Source organism: Nicotiana tabacum, chromosome 10 (genome assembly GCF_000715075.1).
Source record: "Nicotiana tabacum cultivar K326 chromosome 10, ASM71507v2, whole genome shotgun sequence".
NCBI classification, from domain to species: domain Eukaryota; kingdom Viridiplantae; phylum Streptophyta; class Magnoliopsida; order Solanales; family Solanaceae; genus Nicotiana; species Nicotiana tabacum.
This window is the reverse complement of record NC_134089.1, coordinates 97,622,349-97,644,501: the sequence shown is the minus strand read 5'-3', so window position 1 is coordinate 97,644,501 and position 22,153 is coordinate 97,622,349.

Genomic DNA, 22,153 nt, shown 5'->3' with positions numbered 1-22,153 from the left:
GGGGTTGCTGTTGTTAGGCTTTTATAGGTTTTAATTAAGTTGATTGAAGAAGAAAAGATGAAAAACAAGTGACTGACGGTTAACAATTAAGGTATTAGACGTATGGGGCTGTTTTGGAAGGCATTTTATGGATGTTTAAACTAGAAATAATATGGTACATATAAGTATGATATTCTGAAGGTTGTAATTTAATTTATGAAATAAGAGTTGGATTCAATTCATATCTTGTTATGAGTAAAAACGAGCTTGCTGATCAATATGATTGTTAAAATAATCGGAGAAACTCATATTGGATTGCATTGTTGGTTATAGTTGTTGTTGTTGGGTTGTTGATGACCCTTAATGGTCTTTGGGATGTATTAAAAATAGGGGAGGTTTTGCCCTATTTTTCTTAAGCCATACGTATAGCCAAATACGATGGTACGACATTATATGTTAACGACAATATCATTTCACTTGTTGAAGATGCAAGACATTGTTTTGAGCTTGGTTGAGTAATAAGGAAGATGTCATGCAGGTATGTTAAGGTTATCCCTTATTTCTTTTGGCATGATCCATACGATGCAAACAAAACGTGGAAATGCACAACTTTCATAAATGACTCTATTCATAGAAATGTTAGAGATGATTATATTCTTGATTCTCCATGTGTCATATTATTCTATCATATGTTCATGGGTCTCAAAAATATACGTAAGTTGAAAGAGTTCACTTCATGATATTACTTGAAGGCATAATGGTCTTATGCCATTCCAAGAGATTTTATTGACGTACTTCTCATGCATTGCATTCATGTACATTGACCCATAACCAGATGGCGTTATATACGTGTATATATGTATATATATGTATATGGGATATGGGAAAAGGTTATGGGGTTATATATGCACTACCACTTGATCAGCTGGTATACGTTGATGATTTTCCCACAGTGGCCGAGATAATATAATGGGATGCCCTCAGAGGCTTGATGATGTTATGAACACATATACCCATGCATAAAATGACATTTATATGCATATGCACAACATTATAATATTAAATGATTCATAGAGTTATAAAGATATACATGTTGAGTCTTTTACTCCATGTTTCTCTCATGTCTACTAGTTACTGATTTTCATTCCTTACATACTCGGTACATTTTGGTACTAACGTTCCTTTTGCCTGGGGACGCTGTATTTCATGCCCGCAGGTCCTGATAGACAGTTTGAGAGTCCTCCAACTACGCTATCAGCTCAACGAAAGGTGATGGTGTGCTCCATTTGCTCCGGAGTTGCTTTTTTGGTCAGTATGATTAGTACATATATAGATTGGTATGGTGGGACCCTGTCCCGACCTTTATGATATTATGTATTGTTAGAGACTTGTAGATAGATGTCATGTATATGGATACTTGTATGGCCTTGTCGGTCTATGTTTCGAGTATATAAAGAATCATGCCGGCCTTATAGGCCTGTACTCCGTATGTATAAGTTTGTATTCCCTTATGATTTACTCCGGTTCATTTACCTATGATGGAATGATATGAAAGATACGTTATGTTGGTACTTGGTTGAGTAAGGTACCGAGTGCCCATCACGGCCTATCGGTTTGGGTCATGACAAAAGTGGTATCAGAGTAGTTCTGTCCTAGGGAGTCTATAAGCAGTGTCTAGTAGAGTCTTATTTATGGGTATGTTGTGCACCACACTTATAAGTAGGAGGTTACAGGGCATTTAGGACTCTCACTTATTCTTCTTACTTTAGATTGTGTGGTAGAGCTCAGTTGTAAGAATTCAAACTCCTAATTTCTATTTTATTCGTAATACAATGATACCTACATTCAGAAAGAGAGTTGGTAAGAGATTGAAGGTGGTTGCGGAAGAGTTGAGTCAGAGGAACTCGATTTTGCATCATACTTATGATGAGTAAATGTGAGGTCTTCAGTAGATCATGTGTGTGTACTAATATGTCTAAGCTTCTTAATAATAAGCCCTAAGGAAAGAATATCTATCCACTCGTATGGTAAAAAGGAATAAAAGAATCGGAAGGTAGACACAAGTTTCAGCAAGTAAAAGAAGCAAGGTGAAGAAGGGTACAAGGTACCTAGTTAATGAAGATTAACAATATTTACAATTCTAGCAGAGAAATATAAGCATTTTGAGTTACTTTCAACAGTAACGGGGATATATACAATTAGCCACACCCATCTTAATTATGGCCTATGGGAGCTGACAAATATAGTTTAAGAGAAGGATGGGATATCAAGATCAAGTTGGAATTAGAGTAACCTAAAATTATGGATGGATTGTTAGCATTAGTTGACATTTCCGATGGATAGTGCAAATATGGTAATAGATATTCTTGTAAGACACACAAATGATGAACTCTAAAATAGTATAATCAGATATGAATACTAGAATATTTATAAACTTCAGAAGATAGGTAGTGGATCCTAGAAGGGATAAATATTTACCTTAGTATGACTCCAACACCAAGTAAAAAATAAAGGGAAAATGTTAGGCATTCCGAAGAGCCAGTGAGATGAAGTAAGGGGAGCTAAAAGTGAAAGAATGTTTGTTGAAGTTTTAGAGTAAAGTAATCGACAAAAATATTAGCCCGATAATATAAAGAGAGTGAATGAAGCATTATGAGTAAGATGTGATAAATGAATGATAACAGTAAATTAAAATATAACACATTGACAAAGTTTATAGTCAGTAAAGGAGAAGACAAGATATGACATGCCTTGAGGTAGTAAAAGAGTATAGGCCATAAAGTCATATCCCCGTAAAAAATGAGTTGGTGACTCCAACGTGATTACCAGAAGGAAAATTTAGACCCCAGAATAATAAAAATCAGTATGGGCTAGTGAACAAGATAAGTTGAACATGAATTAGGGACCGAATAATTTGATAATAGTCAGCATCAAGAGAATTTCAGAGATTACGTTCTGGCGATAATAAAATGGACAGGAAAAGAATAACCTTTCAAGGTCATTCAGGAAGATACTTCTCTAAAGCGAGCATTGTAAGCAAAGTTATTCTTAAGGGACTAGGTATGACAGTTACACTAGATGTCACCCTCGTGAGTAAGGAATTTAATTATCTTTGGTATAAAAGGGTTACCGCAAGGTGAGTAAGAGTCCATGAAGATGTGAAAAGAATCCAAAGATTAAGATGTAACGATGGAATAGTAAAGAAAGAATGCGGTAAAAAGGTGAAAGGAATGAGATTGCATCTATTTAGATCCTATATATTGATAGATAAGTGCAAATGAACACTTGATTTATAAGGAGCCAATGCGAGAGGTAAGTTAAGAGTAGTTGAGGAAATAAGAAAGTAGACTTCAACTTAAGTATAGTGACATAAAGAAGTTATGGTCTTGTAACAACATTATCACAACAACATTGTATGCACTCTATAAGAAAGTGGCACCTATGGTGGCTGATGAACTAAAAGAACAAAAAAAATCAAAAGGTGATATTCAAGATCATATGGGTTGCATGGAATTCCAACATATGAGGGCACTAAGATGAACCAAGTATTAACGCAACAAGTGGCAGAATGACCCAGAAAAGTTGTTGCATACATTTAAAGACAACTGAGAAGGCATGAAAGGAAATCTATGATACTACAAAGTAAATGAAGGTTTTGAGTAGTATGAATCGATATGCGTAGGTCACACGCTAAAGTATCCTATAGCGACAAGGTTTTAGGTAGATAGGAGTAAAGGTGTGAAATGGTGAGTGAGAAAGGGATGAGAACATGTAAGGCCTTGAGAGTAAGCCAATCAAAACAAGAGAGCTGATGGTTTCCATAAGCTATAGAAAGCTCGGTACAGTCTGAATGAACTTAAAGGAGTCTAAGAATAAGAGCAATTGGAAGAGATGAAATACTGCCCTGGTAGTAGAATAATGGTGTAATTGTGATAAATAAGAGAATGATGTTTGGACCTTCGATTGAGTAATGATTTAAAGGAAAGGAATTTTATGGATGGCACGGTATTAGAATACCCCATAAGATGAATCACGTTGGGATGATATGAAGTACAGTTATTGAAGTATAGTATCACCCCTAGGTGGATCAGGAAAATCACTTCAGATGTTCCCCAATGAGATGTGAGCCCTAGTGACAATGTACTACGTCACAGGCGATAGTTGGAGCTAGTGAAAGACTATAATGTTGATATTTTATACAGTCCAAGGAAGGCAAATGTAGTAGTCTATGCCTCTAGCTGTAGATCTATGGTAGCCTACCATATTTACAGCCAGAGAAGAGTGACATATCTTGTGAGATTCGTCAGCTAGCTAATCTTTGAATTCGATTACTAGATTCAGGTTGTACTAGAGTTACTATTTAAGACATGACAACATCCTCTTTAGTAACTGAACTGAAGGAATGCCAGTATGAAGATCCTGTTCTAGATCATTACAGAGATACAACCCCTCAAAAGGAGAAGACACCATTCGAGATTACAGGAGATGGAGTCCTCAGATATTGGGGTCGATTATGTGTTCCTAATGTGGCAGGGTTGCACCAGTAGGTTATGGGATAAGCAGTGAGAAAATAACCTAGAGTTGTGTAGCACACCTCGGTAATAATAAACCTAAGTAAGTGTTATAGTATGGTATGACATACTTAGATGCACTAAAGCTATAAGGACAAGTAACCAAGACTAGGAAAAAATATATAGCAATAGTTGTAAGTTCGGTAAGTACCAAGCGAAGAACTTCAACACACCTATATATGATCTGAGAGGCATCTTGTTATAGCTCTGTATATGTTCACAAAGTGAGGTAAAGATATTGGCAAAAAGCTGGAAAAAAGTTAAGATCCTCACATAAAAGGACAGAGTCATACATGATGCAACACATAAGGTATTCAAAGTTACGGGATTAGAAGAATTCTGATCACAGGTTGTGATGTGAAAAGAGGCCTAAAGGGGGGAATGCCCTGGTCTTTAAATTTATTTATAGAACAATTGCCTAGATGGTATACAATATGAAAATATTCATGAGATCTATAGGATATGAGATTAATAGGAAAATCAGTCAACATTCGAGGACAAATGTTTCAAAGGGGGGAATGATGTTACACACCATGTTTTTGTACGTGAAAATATGTCGTAAGTCAATTGATGTAAGCTCGAAAATGAGATCTTTTTTGAAAGTATATAAAGTGATTTAATGTTGTTACACCCCGTACTTCAGACGTTACTGTCATTATAAGATTATCTAATGTAAACTCAAAAAGGACGAAATCCTTCTACAAGGATAAGAAAGGTTTACTGAAGTCTTAAGCAAGTTAAGATGAATATGAGACTTGTTAATCATGATTTAAATGATTTTAAAGTCAATATATGACTATATATGATGTTTGGATATGAAATATAAAGTTTGGGAAAAATCAGATTTAAGTTGCGGAAAAACTGACTAAGGATTTGCCTTGTAATGAAGCCTTTTGAGCAATATATTTCATGTATCATATGAGGTTATTTTGGGACATATTACATACCAAAATGAAGGTCTTGGAACCTAGTTTATAATGGTCCAAACCATTTATTCATACGATATTGGGGTAGAGAAATATGAATTTATATAGTAGGATCGCCAAGTCACGTCGCCGTACTTCGGAGAAACTAGCAGTTTTATAGGTCAGTTGCGATGCAGTTTTTTCCCAATATATTGAGAGTTACATGGAGATATTTATATAGAATTAAATCCCTATGTGTCTAGTTTCCAACGCTGCAAACTATTTGTCAATATGATGTCGGATTAGAGAGATACCCGTGTCCTAAATGGCACCGCTGAAGCTCCCAAACAGGCAGCTTACCCACCTACTTGGAGAATTGTGGAGGTGGGCTTATAAGTTATCTTCTCCCTTGTATATCTCATCATTATACACAGAAAAAATATACGAAACACTCTCAATTCTCTCTAAGAGCTGGTCCAAGATCCTAAGAACCAAACTAAAGGGAAATCAACTCAAATCATCATCAAATGTGTTAAAGACTACAAGAGAATGCTTCAATGATGTGTGGTGTGATTGAGGGCTATTGTGAGCTAAGTTGAGATATGGTTTCGAGTTGTAGATGTTGTCCAAGGTATGTATAACATCTTCTTGATTGTGCCTAAGGCTAATCTTGTGTTGGTTGTATTGTTTGAGTGAAAAACCATAAGATAGCACTTGAAAGAACATGAGATATGGTTGTCTCTTTGGTTTGGATGTTTTGTGGCTAAATATATGGTTTGTGGTGGCTGGAAATTGTAAAAAATAATTTGATAATGTTGTGGCTGCTGTTTTTAAGCTTTTCTAGGTTTTAATTAAGTTGATTAAAGAAGAAAAGATGAAAAACAAGTGATTGATGGTAAAAAATTAAGGTGCTAGATGTATGGGGCTATTTTGGAAGGCATTTTGTGGATGTTTTAAACTAGAAATAATATGGTACATATAAGTATGATATTTTGAAGGCTGCAAGCTAATTTATGAAATAAGAGTTGGACTCAATTGATGTGACGACTCGGCCATTCGTCTCATGAGTTACCGCCTCATTTTTCCCATTTCTGCTTCTTTATGCTTTGTTTATTTGTGTTATTTGATATTGGGTTGGTCGGATCGAATCCGGAAGGAATTTGGCAAGGTTTGAGACACCTAGTCTCTTTTAAGGAAGTTTAAGCAGAAAAAGTCAACCAAATATTGACTTATGTATTAGAGGGCTCAGATGTGAGTTCTGATGGTTTGGTTAGCTTTGGGAGGTGATTTTTGGCTTAGAAGAGCGACCAGAATGAATTTTGGAGGTCCGTAGTAGATTTAGGCTTGAATTGGCGAAGTTGTTATTTTGGCGATTTCCAGTTGATAGGCGAGGTTTTCATATAGGGGTCAGAATAGAATTCCGAGAGTTGTAGTAGTTCCGTTTTGTCATTTGGGATGTGTGTGCAAAATTTTAGGTCATTCGAACATGGTTTGGTTGGGTATTTGATCAAAAACGTAATTTGGAAGATTTTAGAAAGTTTGGCTTGAATCCGATGTGTTTTGGGTGATTTGATGTTGTTTGAAGTGTTTTGATGATTGCAACAAGTTTGAACAAGGTATTAGGATATGTTGGTACTTTTGGTTGAGGTCCCGGGCCCTCAGGATGATTTTGGATGGTTGACGGAAAGGTTTAGACTTGTGAAGTTGCAGAACCTCAGCTACTTCTGGTATTTCCGCACTTGTGGATTGGGAACCACAGGTGAGACGCTGCACGTGCGGAATAGGAGCCGCAAAAGCAGATTTTGGAGGGAACAGCAGGAACCGCAGATGCAGTAATGTGACCGCACCTGTGAAGGCACAGGTGCGGAGAGTTGATCGCAGATGCGAAGTTGGTCCTTTAAGGGAATAACCGCAGAAGCGGTAATTTGACCGTATATGCGGTATCACAGAAGCGGTGGGCATGTCACAGATGTGAAAATCCCTGGCCAGAAGGTATATATTGCTTCCTTTGCAAATTTTTACAAAGAACTCTATTTTTGAAGGCGGAAAAGAGGCTAGGGCATAGGATCTCAAGAGTAATCAAAGGATATCGGTTCGGTAAGTTCCCTAAGCTTAATTACCTGGGATTAAGATCATTTTTCCACTGTTTAATCATGGTTTTAGTAGAGATTAAGGGCAAAAAATGGAGGATAGAGCTTGAGTTTAAGAGGCCTTTAAAGGAAGATTTGAGGGGCCATTTGGACTCTGATTTTAGTGTTCTTGCTATACATAGACTCGTGGGGAGACGAGGAATCTATTGATGTAAAAATTTCTCAATTTCAAGACGTGGGCCCGGGGGTCGGGTTTTGGTAATTTCGGGATTTTTGGTATTTTTTGATTGTTTTCGCTTGGGCTTCGTTCCCTTGGCATATTTTGACGTCCTCGTCCTGATTTTGGATAGATTCGACACATATGGAGGCCGATTCAAGGGGCAAAGGCATCGCGGAATAGTATTTCACCGGTTTGAGGTAAGTAACCATTGTAAATCTGGAACTGAGGGTACAATACCCCGGTATTTGACTTGTTTTGATAAACGCGGTGACGCACATGCTAGGTGACGAGCATGTGGGCGTGCACTGGTAGGGATTGTGACTTGGTCCATCCCGTAGTGACTATTAAGCTGCGTATATGATTTGGAAATATTGTGTTATTCCGTATCTTGGATATTTATATTGTATCATGGGCTGCCTGCCCTTTTTGGCCTTGTGCCGACCTGTAGAAACCCTTAGGGGCATTTTGACTATTTTTCCTCACTTTACTTGCTAGAAGCAAATCCTCAGTCATGTTTTACCTGCTTAAATATTTAAAACTGGTTTTATTACCCTACTCCCAATTGTTAGGTTAAAGACCGAGAGTGGTTGAGAAACCAATTGTGAGGATAATTATATATATGTGAGTTATAGATTGGGTTGCACACCGCAGCAATACTATTATGGATCAGGCTGCATGCCGCAGCGATATATATATTGGATCGGGCTGCACGCCGTAGTGATATGACGCTTGGGTTGTAGGATCCCCTCCGGAGTCTACACACCGACAGTGAGCGTAGTCGACTATTATATATCGATCGGGCTGCACGCCGTAGCAGTTACTATGATTTCTATTATTATGAGATACTAATAAGCCGAGTGTTGAGATTAAGTAATGTGTGATGAGAATCGAGTGACGAGTAACTGAGAGGCTTCCCGAGGGGCCATATTTTAAGTGATTCCTTGCCCGAGAGGCCTTGTTAAGATGTTTTCACTGATTTCACTCTTCTTTTAAATATGCCTCTGTTGATATACTGCTAAGTATTTGATTTCAAATGTTTAAACTGGAAACATGATTTTATAACGAAAACGGCTTTTAAACTGTAAAGATGACCTGATATTCTATTGATTATTCAGTTATGTATTTTTGAACTGCTCGTTACTACTTTCAGTCCTTATTTACTCTAGTTACTTACTGAGTTGGCATACTCACGTTACTCCCTGCACCTTGTGTGCAGATCCAGGTGCCCGAGAGGCCGAGTGAGGGATTTCAGTTGTTTCAGCATTTGACAGAGACTTCGAGGTAGCTGCATGGTTCCCGCAGCCCTGTTCTCTCCCTCCTATCCTATTATTTTTCCGCATTTCCTAGACTATTGATGTATTAGGTATTCAGACTTGTATTAGAGGCTCTAGACTCGTGACACCAGATTGTTGGGGCTATGTAGCTTATTGTTATTTTGACTTTCCGCATTTCTTTGTTGCCCTAATGTTTACAATGAATTTTGTATCTAAAACTTGCATTGGAAAATGGCTTAATGTTGTTGGAAAGAGGGTTATAGTTATAGTTGGTCCGACTTGCCTAGTAATGTGATAGGCGCCATCACGACCGGTATTTGGGGTCGTGACAAGTTGGTATCAAAGCCTAGGTTACATAGGTCTCGCAAGTCATGAGCCGGTGTAATAGAGTCTCGCGGATCGATAGGGAGATGTTTGTGTTTATCCTCGAGAGGCTGTAGAACCTTTAGGAAAAATTCTTCATATTCTTGAAATTCTTGTCGTGCGAACTTGTTGATCCGAATACTAAACTTCTATTATTCCATTCTCTCACAAATGGTGAGGACACGAGCTACCGGGCGAGGTAGACGACCACTAGCTTCACCAGTTGGGGCCACCAGAGGCTGAGGACGCGGTCGAGGCCGTGGTAGGGGCAGAGCAGTTAGGGAAGCACCTGCAGATCCACCAGCTACCCCAGTTTAGGACCATGTCATAGTTGTAGACGCTACAACAGCACCAGCTGTGCTCATTGTGATTCCAGGCCTTCAGGAGGCTTTAGCTCAGATCTTATCAGTTTGTACCGGTTTGGCTCAGGCGATTTCAGTTACTACGGCCACAACTATTTCTCAGGCCGGGGGAGGCACCCAGACTCCCGTTGCTCTCACACCTGAGCATGTTGTACAGGGACTCCAAATACCGGGGGCACCTCCAGCCTAGCCGGTTGCACCAGCTCAGGAGTTTGTGGTACCAGTTATGTCGGACGACGAGCAGCGTCAACTTGAGAGGTTTGGTAGACTCCAGCCTCTATCATTCAGTGGTGCAGAGGGCGAGGATTCCTAGGGTTTCTTGGATAAGTGCCAGTGGATGTTTCTTACAATAAGGATTCTTGAGACTAGTAGTGTGTCATTTACTACCTTTTAGTTTTTTGGGGTTGCCTTCACCTGGTGGGAGGCGTATGAGAGGCGTAGGCCTGTTGGTGGAATGCCCCTTACATGGAAGTAGTTCTCCATTCTCTTCCTGGAGAAGTATGTACCACAGTCGAGCCGAGAGGAGCTGTGCATGCAGTTTGAGCAGCTGCGTCAGGGGGAGATGACGGTGACGCAGTATGAGATGCGGTTCTCTAAGTTATCTTGTCATGCGGTTTGGATGGTTCCCACAGATCGAGAGAGGATCAGGAAGTTTGTTGATGGCCTCATGTACTAGCTTCGGATTCTCATGACTAGGGAGAGGGTTACAGGTGCTACCTTCGAGGAGGTTATTGATATCGCCCGTGAGATTGAGATGGTTCGCCGACAGGAGCGAGATGAGAGGGAGGCCAAGAGGCCTCGGGGATCTGGTAGCTTTAAGAGTGCTCCTTTGAGGGTTAGTTCCAGCATGGCAGAGGCCGTTCATTCAGGAAGGACCATTCAGCTCGCCCAGGTTACCGTAGAGCACTATCAAGTCATGGCTTTCATAGTTCTCATCAGGGCCACTCATCACTTAGTGCCCTCCCAGCTCATCTCGTGCCCCATCAGTTCAGGGTTCTTCCATGCCAGGTCCTTCTACTGGTTAATCCGGTGCCAGGGGTTCCTTTCAGTCCCCGTCTCCAGCATCGGGGAGTTGTTATGAGTGTGGAGAGTTTGAGCATATGAGGAGGCAGTGTCCTCATCTTCTTGAGGGTCCATCTTAGCAGAAGGATGAACTCTCAACTTCTGCTCCAGTTACCTCACCACCCACCTAGCCATCTAGGGGTGGAGGTTAGTCAGCCAGGGGCCGCCCTAGAGAGGGAGGTCGATCAGGTGGTGGTTAGGCCCGTTTCTATGCTCTTTCAGGTAGACTCGACGCTATGGCTTCAGATGCTGTCATTACAGTTATTGTTTCAGTCTTCCATAAAGATGCCTCTATATTATTTGATCATGGTTCCACCTTTTCTTATGTGTCATCATACTTTTCTCGTTATTTGGGTACACCCCATGAGTTTTTTGCCTTACTTGTTCATGTATCTACCCTGGTGGGCGATACTGTTGTTGTAGACCGTGTGTACCGGTCATGTGTGGTGACTATTAGGGGTTTGGAGACTGGAGTGGATCAATTATTATTGAGAATGGTGGATTTTGATGTCATATTGGGCATGGATTGGTTATCTCTGTGTCATGCTATTTTGGACTGTCATGCTAAGATAGTCACATTGGCTATACCGGGTGTTCCACGGATCGAGTGGCGAGGTGTGACTGATTATGTTCCTAGTAGAGTGATCTCATTCTTGAAATCCCAGCGTATGGTTGGGAAGGGTTTCCTTTCATATCTAGCATTTGTGAGGGATGTCGGAGTTGAGACTCCCATTATTGATTCTGTTCCAGTTGTGAGGGATTTTCCAGATGTGTTTTCTGTAGACCTGTCGAGCATGCCACCGGACAGGGATATTGATTTTGGTATTGATCTGGTGCCGGGCACTCAGCCCATTTCTATTCCGTCGTATCGTATCGCACTAGCGGAATTGAAGGAATTAAAAGAACAACTTTAGGAACTCCTTGATAAAGGGTTCATTTGGCCTAGTGTGTCACCTTGGGGTGCGCCGGTTCTGTTTGTGAAGAAGAAGGATGGCACAATGAGAATGTGCATTGATTATAGACAATTGAACAAAGTAACAATTAAGAACAAGTATCCTTTGCCTCGCATTGATGATCTATTCAACTAGCTTCAAGGAGAGAGAGTGTTCTCTAAGATTGATCTCCGTTCGGGTTATCACTAGTAGAAGATCATGGATTTGGATATTCTTAAGACGGCTTTCAGGACCCGATATGGTCATTCCGAGTTCTTGGTGATGTCTTTTGGGCTGACCAATGCCCCAGCAGCGTTCATGCATTTGATGAACAGCGTGCCTTATCTTGATTCGTTTGTCATAGTCTTCATTGATGATATTCTGGTGTATTCGCATAGTCAGGAGGAGCGTGCGGAGCATTTGAGAGTTGTATTGCAGAGATTGAGGGAGGAGAAGCTTTATGCAAAATTCTCCAAGTGTGAGTTTTGGCTCAGTTCAGTGGCTTTCTTGGGGCACATGGTGTCCAGCGAGGGTATTCAGGTTGATCCGAAGAAGATAGAGGTGGTTAAGAGTTGGTCCAGACCATCCTCAACCACAAAAATTCGTAGCTTTCTTGGTTTGACGGGTTATTATCGCTGGTTTGTTCAGGGATTCTCATCTATCTCATCGCCCTTGACCAATTTGACTCAGAAGGGTGTTTCATTTGTATGGTCGGACGAGTGTGAGGAGAGCTTTTGGAAGCTCAAGACAACTTTGACCATAGCTCCAGTACTAGTTTTGCCATCAGCTTCAGGTTCATACACCGTGTATTGTGATGCTTCGAGAGTTGGGATTGGTTGTGTGTTGATGTAGGAGGGTAGAGTTATTGCTTATGCTTCTCGTCAGTTGAAGCCCCAGGAGAAGAACTACCCCGTTCATGATTTGGAGTTGGCTGCTATAGTTCACGCATTGAAGATTTGGAGACATTATTTATATGGTGTGTTTTGTGAGGTGTTTACTGACCATCGTAGCCTCCAACACTTGTTCAAATAGAAGGATCTCAATTTGAGGTAGCAGATATGGTTAGAGTTGCTTAAGGATTATGATATCACTATATTGTATCATCCGGGAAAGGCCAATGTGGTGGTCGATGCTTTGAGCTGAAAGATAGTGAGTATGGGGAGTCTGGCATATATTCCAGTTGGGGAGAGACCCTTTGCAGTTGATGTTCAGGCCTTGGCCAATCGGTTTGTGAGATTAGATGTTTCGGAGCCCAGCCGTGTATTGACTTGTGTGGTTTCTCGGTCTTCCTTATATGATCGCATCAGAGAGCGTCAGTATGATGATCCGCCTTTACTTGTCCTGAAGGACAGAGTTCAGCATGATAATGCCAGAGATGTGACCATTGGTGATGATGGGGTGTTGAGGATGCAGGGCTGGATTTGTGTGCCCAATGTGGATGAGCTTCGGGAGTTGATTCTGGAGGAGGCCCATAGCTTGCGGTATTGCATTCATCTGGGTGCCACGAAGATGTATAAGGATTTGAGACAACACTATTGGTGGAGGAGAATAAAGAAAGACATTGTAGGATTTGTGGCTCGGTGTATCAATTATCAGTAGGTGAAATATGAGCATCAAAGATCGGGTGGCTTGCTTCAGCAGATGGTTATTCACGAGTGGAAGTGGGAGAGGATCACTATAGACTTTGTTGTTGGACTTCTGCGGACTTTGAAGAAGTTTGATGCTTTTTGGGTGATTGTGGATCGGCTGACCAAGTCCGCGCACTTCATTATGGTGTGTACCACCTATTTTTCAGAGCGGTTGCCAGGGATCTATATCCAGGAGATTGTTCGTTTGCATGGTGTCCCAGTTTCCATTATTTTAGATAGGGGCGCTCAATTTACTTTGCAGGTTTGGAGGTATGTGCAGAGAGAGTTAGGTACTCAGGTGGAGTTGAGCACGGCTTTTCAACCTCAGACGGATGGACAATCCGAGCGCAATATTCAAATATTGGGGGACATGTTACGTGTTTGTGCCATTGATTTCGGAGGGTCATGGGATCAGTTTCTACCACTTGCAGAGTTTGCCTATAACAACAGCTACCAGTCGAGTATTTAGATGGCTCCATATGAGGCTTTGTATGGGAGGCGGTGTAGATCTCTAGTTGGTTGGTTTGAGCCCGGTAAGGCTAGGCTATTGGGGACTAATTTGGTACATGATGCTTTGGAGAAGGTGAAGGTGATTCAGGAGAGGCTTCGTATAGTGCAGTCGAGACAAAAATGTTATGCCGATAGGAAGGTTCGAGATATGTCCTACATGGTTGGCGAGAAGGTTCTGTTGAAGGTTTCACCCATGAAGGGTGTTTTGAGATTCGGGAAGAAAGGGAAATTGAGTCCTCGGTTCATTGGACCTTTTGAGGTGCTTCAAAGGGTTGGGGAGGTGGCTTATGAGCTTGCTTTGCCACCCAGTTTGTCGAGTGTGTATCCAGTATTTCATGTTTCTATGCTCCGAAAGTATATTGGGGATCCGTCTCATGTTTTGGATTTCAACACGGTTCAGTTGGATGAGGATCTGACTTATGATGTGGAGCCATAGCTATCTTGGGTCGGTAGGTTCGAAAGTTGAGGTCAAAGGATATAACTTCAGTGAAAGTTCAGTGGAGAGGTCGGCCCGTGGAGGAGGCTACCTGGGAGACCGAGCGGGAGATGCGGAGTAGATATCCTCACCTATTTGAGGCTTCAAGTATGTTTCTTGACTCGTTCAAGGATGAATGTTTTTTTAAGTTGGGGAGGATGTGACGACCCGGCCAGTCGTCTTATGAGTTACCGCTCCATTTTCCCCATTTCTGCTTCTTTATGCTTTGTTTATCTATGTTATGTGATATTGGGTTGGTCGGATCGAATCCGGAAGAAATTTGGTAAGTTTTGAGACACCTAGTCTCTTTTAAGGAAGTTTAAGTTGAAAAAGTCAACAGGATGTTGACTTATGTGTTAGAGGGCTCGGATGTGAGTTCCGATGGTTCGTTTATCTTCGGGAGGTGATTTGTGGCTTAGGAGCGCGACCAGAATGAATTTTGGAGGTCTGTAGTAGATTTAGGCTTGAATTGGAGAAGTTGTTATTTTGGCGATTTCAGGTTGATAGGCGAGATTTTGATATAGGGGTCGAAATGGAATTCCGAGAGTTGCAGTAGTTCCGTTGTGTCATTTGGGATGTGTGTGCAAAATTTCAGGTCATTCGGACATGGTTTGGTTGGGTTTTTGATCGAAAACGTAATTTGGAAGATTTTAGAAAGTTTGGCTTGAATCCGATGTGTTTTGGGTGATTTGATGTTGTTTGAAGTGTTTTGATGATTAGATCAAGTTTGAACAAGGTACTAGGATATGTTGGTACTTTTGGTTGAGGTCCCGGGGGCCTCGGGAAGATTTCAGATGGTTGACGGAAAGGTTTAGACTTGTGAAGTTGCAGAACCTCAGCTGCTTCTGGTATTTCCGCACCTGCGGATAGGGAACTGCAGGTCCGATGCCGCACGTGCAGAACAGGAGCCGCAGAAGAGGATTTTGGAGGGAACAGCAGGAACCACAGATGCGGTAGTGTGATCGCACCTGCTAAGGCGCAGGTGCTGAGTTGACCGCAGATGCGAAGTTGGTACTTTAAGTGAATAACCGCATAAGCGGTGGGCGTGTCGCAGATGCGAAAATCCCTGGCCAGAAGGTATATATTGCTTCCTTCGCGAATTTTTGCAAAGAACTCCATTTTTGAAGACGGGAAAGAGGCTAAGGCATATGATCTCAAAAGGAATCAAAGGATATCAGTTGGGTAAGTTTCCTAAGCTTAATTACTTGGTTTTAAGATCATTTTCCACTGTTTAATCATGGTTTTAGTGGAGATTAAGGGCTAAAAATGGAGGATTAGGGCTTGAATTTAAGAGGCCTTTAAAGGAGGATTTGAGGGGCCGTTTGGACTCCGATTTTAGTGTTCTTGATATGCATAGACTCGAAGATGAGGAATCTATTGATGTAAAAATTTCTGAATTTCGAGATGTGGGCCCAGGGTCCGGGCATTGGTAATTTCGGAATTTTTGGTATTTTTCGATTGTTTTCGCTTGGGCTTCGTTCCCTTGGCATATATTGACGTCCTCGTCCTGATTTTGGATAGATTCGATGTGCATGGAGGCCGATTCGAGGGGCGAAGGTGTCGCAGAGTAGTATTTCACCGGTTTGAGGTAAGTAACCATTGTAAATTTGGAACTGAGTGTACAAAACCCTGGTATTTGACTTGTTTTGATAAACACAGTGATGCACATGCTAGGTGACGAGCATATGGGCTTGGTCTGTCCCATAGCGACTATTAAGCTGCGTATTTGATTTGGAAATATTATGTTATTCCGTATCTTGGATATTTATACTGTATCATGGGCCGCATGCCCTGTTTGGGTCCTTGTGCCGACCTGTAGAAACCCTTAGGCGAATTTTGACTATTTTTCCTCACTTTACTTGCTAGAAGCAAATCCTCAGTCATGTTTTACCTGCTTAAATATTTAAAACTGGTTTTATTACTCTACTCCCAATTGTGAGGATTGTTTGGGCTGAGTTCCCCAATTTCCATTATTGTGCCCGAGAGGCTATGAGGTTAAAGACCGAGAGCGGTAACAATACTATTATGGATCGGGTTGCACGCCGCATCGATATATATATTGGATCGGGTTGCACGCCGCAGTGATATGACGCTTGGGCTGTAGGGCCCCTCCAGAGTTTGCACACCCCCAGTAAGCGTAGTCGACTATTATATATGGATCGGGTTGCACGCCGTAGAGGTTACAATGATTTCTATTATTATGAGATACTAATGAGCCGGGTGTTGAGAGTGAGTACTATGTGATGAGAGTCGAGTCACGAGTAATTGAGAGGCTGCCCGAGGGGCCATATTCTGAGTGATTCCTTGCCCGAGAGGCTTTGTTATGATGTTTTCACTGATTTCACTCTTCTTTTAAATAAGCCTCTATTGATATACCGCTAAGATTTGATTTCAAATGTTTAAACTGGAAACGTGATTTTATAATGAAAACGGATTTTAAACTGTAAAGATGATCTGATATTCTGTTGATTATTCAATTATATATTTTTGAACTGCTCGTCACTACTTTCAGTCGTTATTTACTCTAGTTACTTACTGATTTGGCGTACTCACATTACTCCCTGCACCTTGTGTGCAGATCCAGGTGCCCGAGAGGTCGAGTGAGGGCTTTCAGCTGTTTCAGTATTTGACGGAGACTTCGAGGTAGCTGCATGGTGCCCGCAGCCTTGTTCTCTCCCTCCTATCCTATTATTTTTCCGCATTTCCTAGACTACTGATGTATTAGGTATTCAGACTTGTATTAGAGGCTCTAGACTCATGACACCAGATTGTTGGGGCTGTGTAGTTTATTATTATTTTGACTTTCCGCATATCTTTGTTGCTGTAACGCTAACAATGAATTTGGTATCTAAAACTTGCTTTGGAAAATAGCTTAATGTTGTTGGAAAAAGGGTTGTGGTTATTGATTAGTTGGCTTGCCTAGTAATGTGATATGAGTAATCACGACCGGTATTTGGGGTCGTGACAATTCATATCTTGTTATGAGTAAAAACGAGCTTGCCGCTCAATATGATTGTTAAGATAATCGAAGAAACTCATATTGCATTGCATTGTTGTTGTTGCTATTGTTGGTTATAGTTGTTGTTGTTGGGCGGTTGATGACCCTTAGTGGTGTTTGGGATGCATTAAAATAGGGGAGGTTCTACCCGATTTTTCTTAAGCCATACGATAGCCAAATACGATGGTACGACATTATATGTTAACGACAATATCATTTCACTTGTTGAAGATGCAAGACATTGTGTCGAGCTTGGTTGAGTAATAAGGAAGATGTCATGCAGGTATGTTAAGGCTCTCCCTTCTTTCTTTTGGCATGACCTATACGGCACAAACGAAACAAGCAAATGTGCAATTTTCATAAATGACTCTATTCATAGAAATGCTAGAGATGCTTATGTTCTTGATTCTCTATGTGTCATATTATTCTATAATATGTTCATGGGTCTAAGAAAAATATGTAAGTTAAAAGAGTTCACTTCATGATATTACTCGAAGTCATAATGGTCTTATGACATTCCAAGAGATTTTATTGATGTACTTCTCATGCATTGCATTCATGTACATTGACCCATGACCAGATGACGTTATATACGCGTATATATGTATGTATTTATACATACATGACTAAATTATACAAAACAAGATGAAAAAGAGTACGTATATATATGTATATGGGATATGGGAAAAGGTTACGGCGTTATATACGTACCACCACCTGATCAGCTGGTATACATTGATGATTTGCCCACAGTGGCCGAGATGATATGATGGGATGCCTCCAAAGGCTTGATGATGTTATGAACACATATACCCATGCATGGTATGACATTTATATGCATATGCACAACATTATAATATTAAATGATTCACAGAGTTATAAAGATATACATGTTGAGTCTTTTACTTCATGTTACTCTCATGTCTACTAGTTACTGATTTTCATTCCTTACATACTCGGTACATTATTTGTACTGACGTCCCTTTTGCTTGGGGATGCTATTTTTCATGCCCGCAGGTCCTGATAGACAGGTTGAGAGTCCTCCAACTATGCTATCAGCTCAGCGGAAGGTGTTGGTGCGCTCCATTTGCTCCAGAGTTGCTTCTTTGGTCAGTATGATTAGTACATGTATAGATTGGTATGGCGGGACCTTGTTCCGACCTTTATGATATTATGTATTCTTAAAGGCTAGTAGATAGATGTCATGTATACAGATACTTGTATGGCCTTGTCGGCCTATGTTTCGAGTATATAAAGAATCATGCCAGCCTTATAGGCCCATACTTCATATGTATAAATTTGTATTCCCTCATGATTTACTCCAATTCATTTACCTATGATTGAATGATATGAAAGATACGTTATGTTGGTACTCGGTTGAGTAAGGTACCGGTTGCCCATCGCGGACCATCGGTTTGGGTCGTGATAATGGAACCGTCGACTACACCGCTGATCGACTTTAAAGGGTGTATATATACGAAGAGTGCAAACAATCATCAAACGTTGCTATAGGATTGATTACGCCCGAGCGGAATATGATGTTGAGCATGATTTATGCAACAATAAATAGCATGTTGTCACGTATTTGCACGTTAAAAATGATAAATGCGGTATTTAAATAATTGAAAGACGTTAAGAAATAAAACAAGAGACAAGTCAGTTTCAGGAAATAAAAGAAATCATGAATGCTTGAGAAATAGACAATTAAATCCAATTAAGGGGGAAGGGGAAAGGGTGCACAGGTATTAACAGAATAAAGCATGCTTAAGACTAATTCACAAAAACAAGTTCGTTATGGTAAGAGCCTAAAATATCCCCAGCAGAGTCGCCATGGTGTCGCGCCCCCTTTTTCCTCGCAGAGTCCAGGTTTCGACATTTTGGGACAACTCATTTTCTTTTGGGAATTGGCTATGGAATTTGAAGAGTCTCCACCTAACGGATTTAAGGTGTGTTAGGGCACCTAAAGCAAATAACTCATAAACCGGTTTACATAACCAGATATTGGGTAAGGGCTCGAAATAACCTTGAGGGGAAGGTGTTAGGCACCCCTCGAGGTCCACAATGGTGGGTCCCGGCCAAACTCGAATTAGATGAATTAGTCTTATAAGCAAACAAAGCAATTTAGACAAATAGATATTACGTTTAAAACAGGGAGTAAAAGGGGTCCTAGGGTTTTTAGCCTATAGGATCACTTCTGTGCAATACTTTGTAATAGTCCCCAAGTTGGGGTGCTACACATAGCATTCGCGCACATGTCATCATATTCTTTACTACCCGATTACCCTCCCCTTAATTATTGTTACCTAAGCGCTCTAATAGTATCCAATACGTGCATTATGCGTGCATTACCCATCCCTGTGGCCCTGGAGGTGTTTAGGACCTCTATTGAAAGAAGTTCTAGACTCGCCTATGTTGTTTAAAAAGGAGAAAACTAAGCGACAAACAAAAATCAAATAGGACTATCACATAAAGATGCAATTAAAGGCTCATATTTACCTCCACAAATAGACAAACAATTGCACGTCTCAAACAAATAGTTTTAAACGATTTAAAAGTCCTATAGTAGGATATCTAGATGAGCACAACATATGCAACAATTTTATTAAAACGGGGGCAGTAAATACCAATTCAGTTTGCCTACTGATTTTTATTACTTCCTGAATCTGGGAAGTTCCAAGTAGCAGGAAAATAGCAGTTTTAAAACCCAGAACTCAATCAACCTAAATGATAACCGGACATGATTTTTTATAAATCGGGTGTCTAAGGTGTAAACTGATTACTAATTTTAGCGGCTGATTTTATCTTAAACCCTGTAGGCATGATTTCTAAGTGCAGAAGCTGATTCAAAATTTTTATAGGCATGGCATCTAAATACAGAAATGATTTCAATCTTATTTACATGGTCTCTAGAATGCAAAACTAATTTTACAACCTTTAGACATAGTATCTAAATGCAGAAACTGATTTAAAACCTTATAAGCATGGTATCTAGATGTTGGAACTGATTTAAAACCTTATAGGCATGATATCTAAATGCATGAATTAATTTTAACACTTATTTGCATGAATGACTAAGTGTCAAGACTAATTTCTATATGTGTTTCTATAGGCATGATTTCTAGGCGAGTAAAGCATCAATCAATTGCCAAGCGGACTTAACAAGGAAATTTCTAGAAACATGATTTCTAATGTGCACACGAAGGTTTTGAAGACATGATTATCGATGTAAAATTGAGACTTAGAAGCAGGTTTTCTAATGATGTGAAGGATGAAAATTCAGGATTTAAAGGATTAGATGAGTTCTATGGGCATAGTTACTAATACACATAAGTAAAAAAATATCGCAGCAATCTATAGGCATGATTTCTACCCGTTCCCAACAAAATATATATAAGAATTCGTCCCAGTTTTACTAATAACCCCAATATCTATTTTACAAGGAATTATTAGTACAAACCAAATATAAATGAATTATAGAATGAAACTGCTATACTATAAGGAGCCTGGATAAGGCCAAAAGTAATCCTGGAAGCCAGGCCTTCAGCCAAGTCTGAAACATGCCAATATTCTCATAGTGCACCCAATGGTCTTCTGGTATGTCAAAGTTCCCAAGGGCCTCAGGGACTCCGGGCAATGCTCACACCAGAAAACTTTAAAGAAACATTTTGTGAGAAAGTTTTGGAGAGCCAGCCTAGTGTGTCAGAGTTCATAGGAGTCTCATGGGCTCCTAGGCAGTGCTCACACTAGAGGGGTAGGATCCTATATGTTCTAAGAGTAGGAGTTGAAAATAGTTTGGATTTTCAGTTAAGAGATAACAATAGGAAAGTGAAGCAAACGGGATCCAAGGGTCTAGCCTTGGCTTTCAGCCGGCTAGATAGTGCAACAAACAAGGAATAGGAAGATTGTGATGGAGAATGTGTGTTAGAATAAGAGCAAGAACTTTTGTGTGTGTGTTTCTTTCTGAGTGTTCGTGTAAGTGTGAGTCTATGTTGAAAATCAGAACAAGCAGGTTTTTATAGTATGCAATAGGATAGGTCACATAAGGTAATGAATCAATCACACATACATAAGGCATGAAAAATCAATCAGTAATCAGTCAGGAATATTAAGAGGGCAGAATCAAATAAGTGTCACTTAATTTGAGGAAAATCTCACATAGAATCAATTTGTAATTAAGAGCAAGGTTAATAAGGTAAGAAACAGTTTCTAGAATCAATTAGGAATCGGGATAAACAATCAATCCAATAATAAGGCAGGAACAAGTAAAACTTAAATAAGGAAATATGGGTACTAAATTCAAACCCGAATTTAGGTAAGTAAATCAATTAACAACTTAATTGCCAGAGTTAAAGGTAACATGCAAAAGACAACATGATAAATAGTCAGAGAATCAAATCCCTAGAATATGTCAAAGGCATAGAGATGAAACTCAAAAGAATCGGTCGAAACAATAAAGAAGAAAATCATAGTTGAAAGCATTTAAACGTCTAAGCATTTTTACATAAAGCTCGTTAGAAATCAAAACCCTAGGGTTTTAGAACACAACCACTAGATTCAGTTGAACAAGTAGAGAAAATTAAGGTTAAACACTAAAAGAAATGGTATTTTTCATAAACTTAAAGGGGTGAAATCCTAGTTTTAGAGAAGACAAAAGAAATCGGTTAATAATAAGAAACACAAAAAGTTTTTTTAAGGGAAATTACAAAATAAACTTAAAAATATCTTAGATCTACAAGGATCTGAACGGATTTGAGTAGCAAGAGACTAGGGTTTTAAGAGAATGA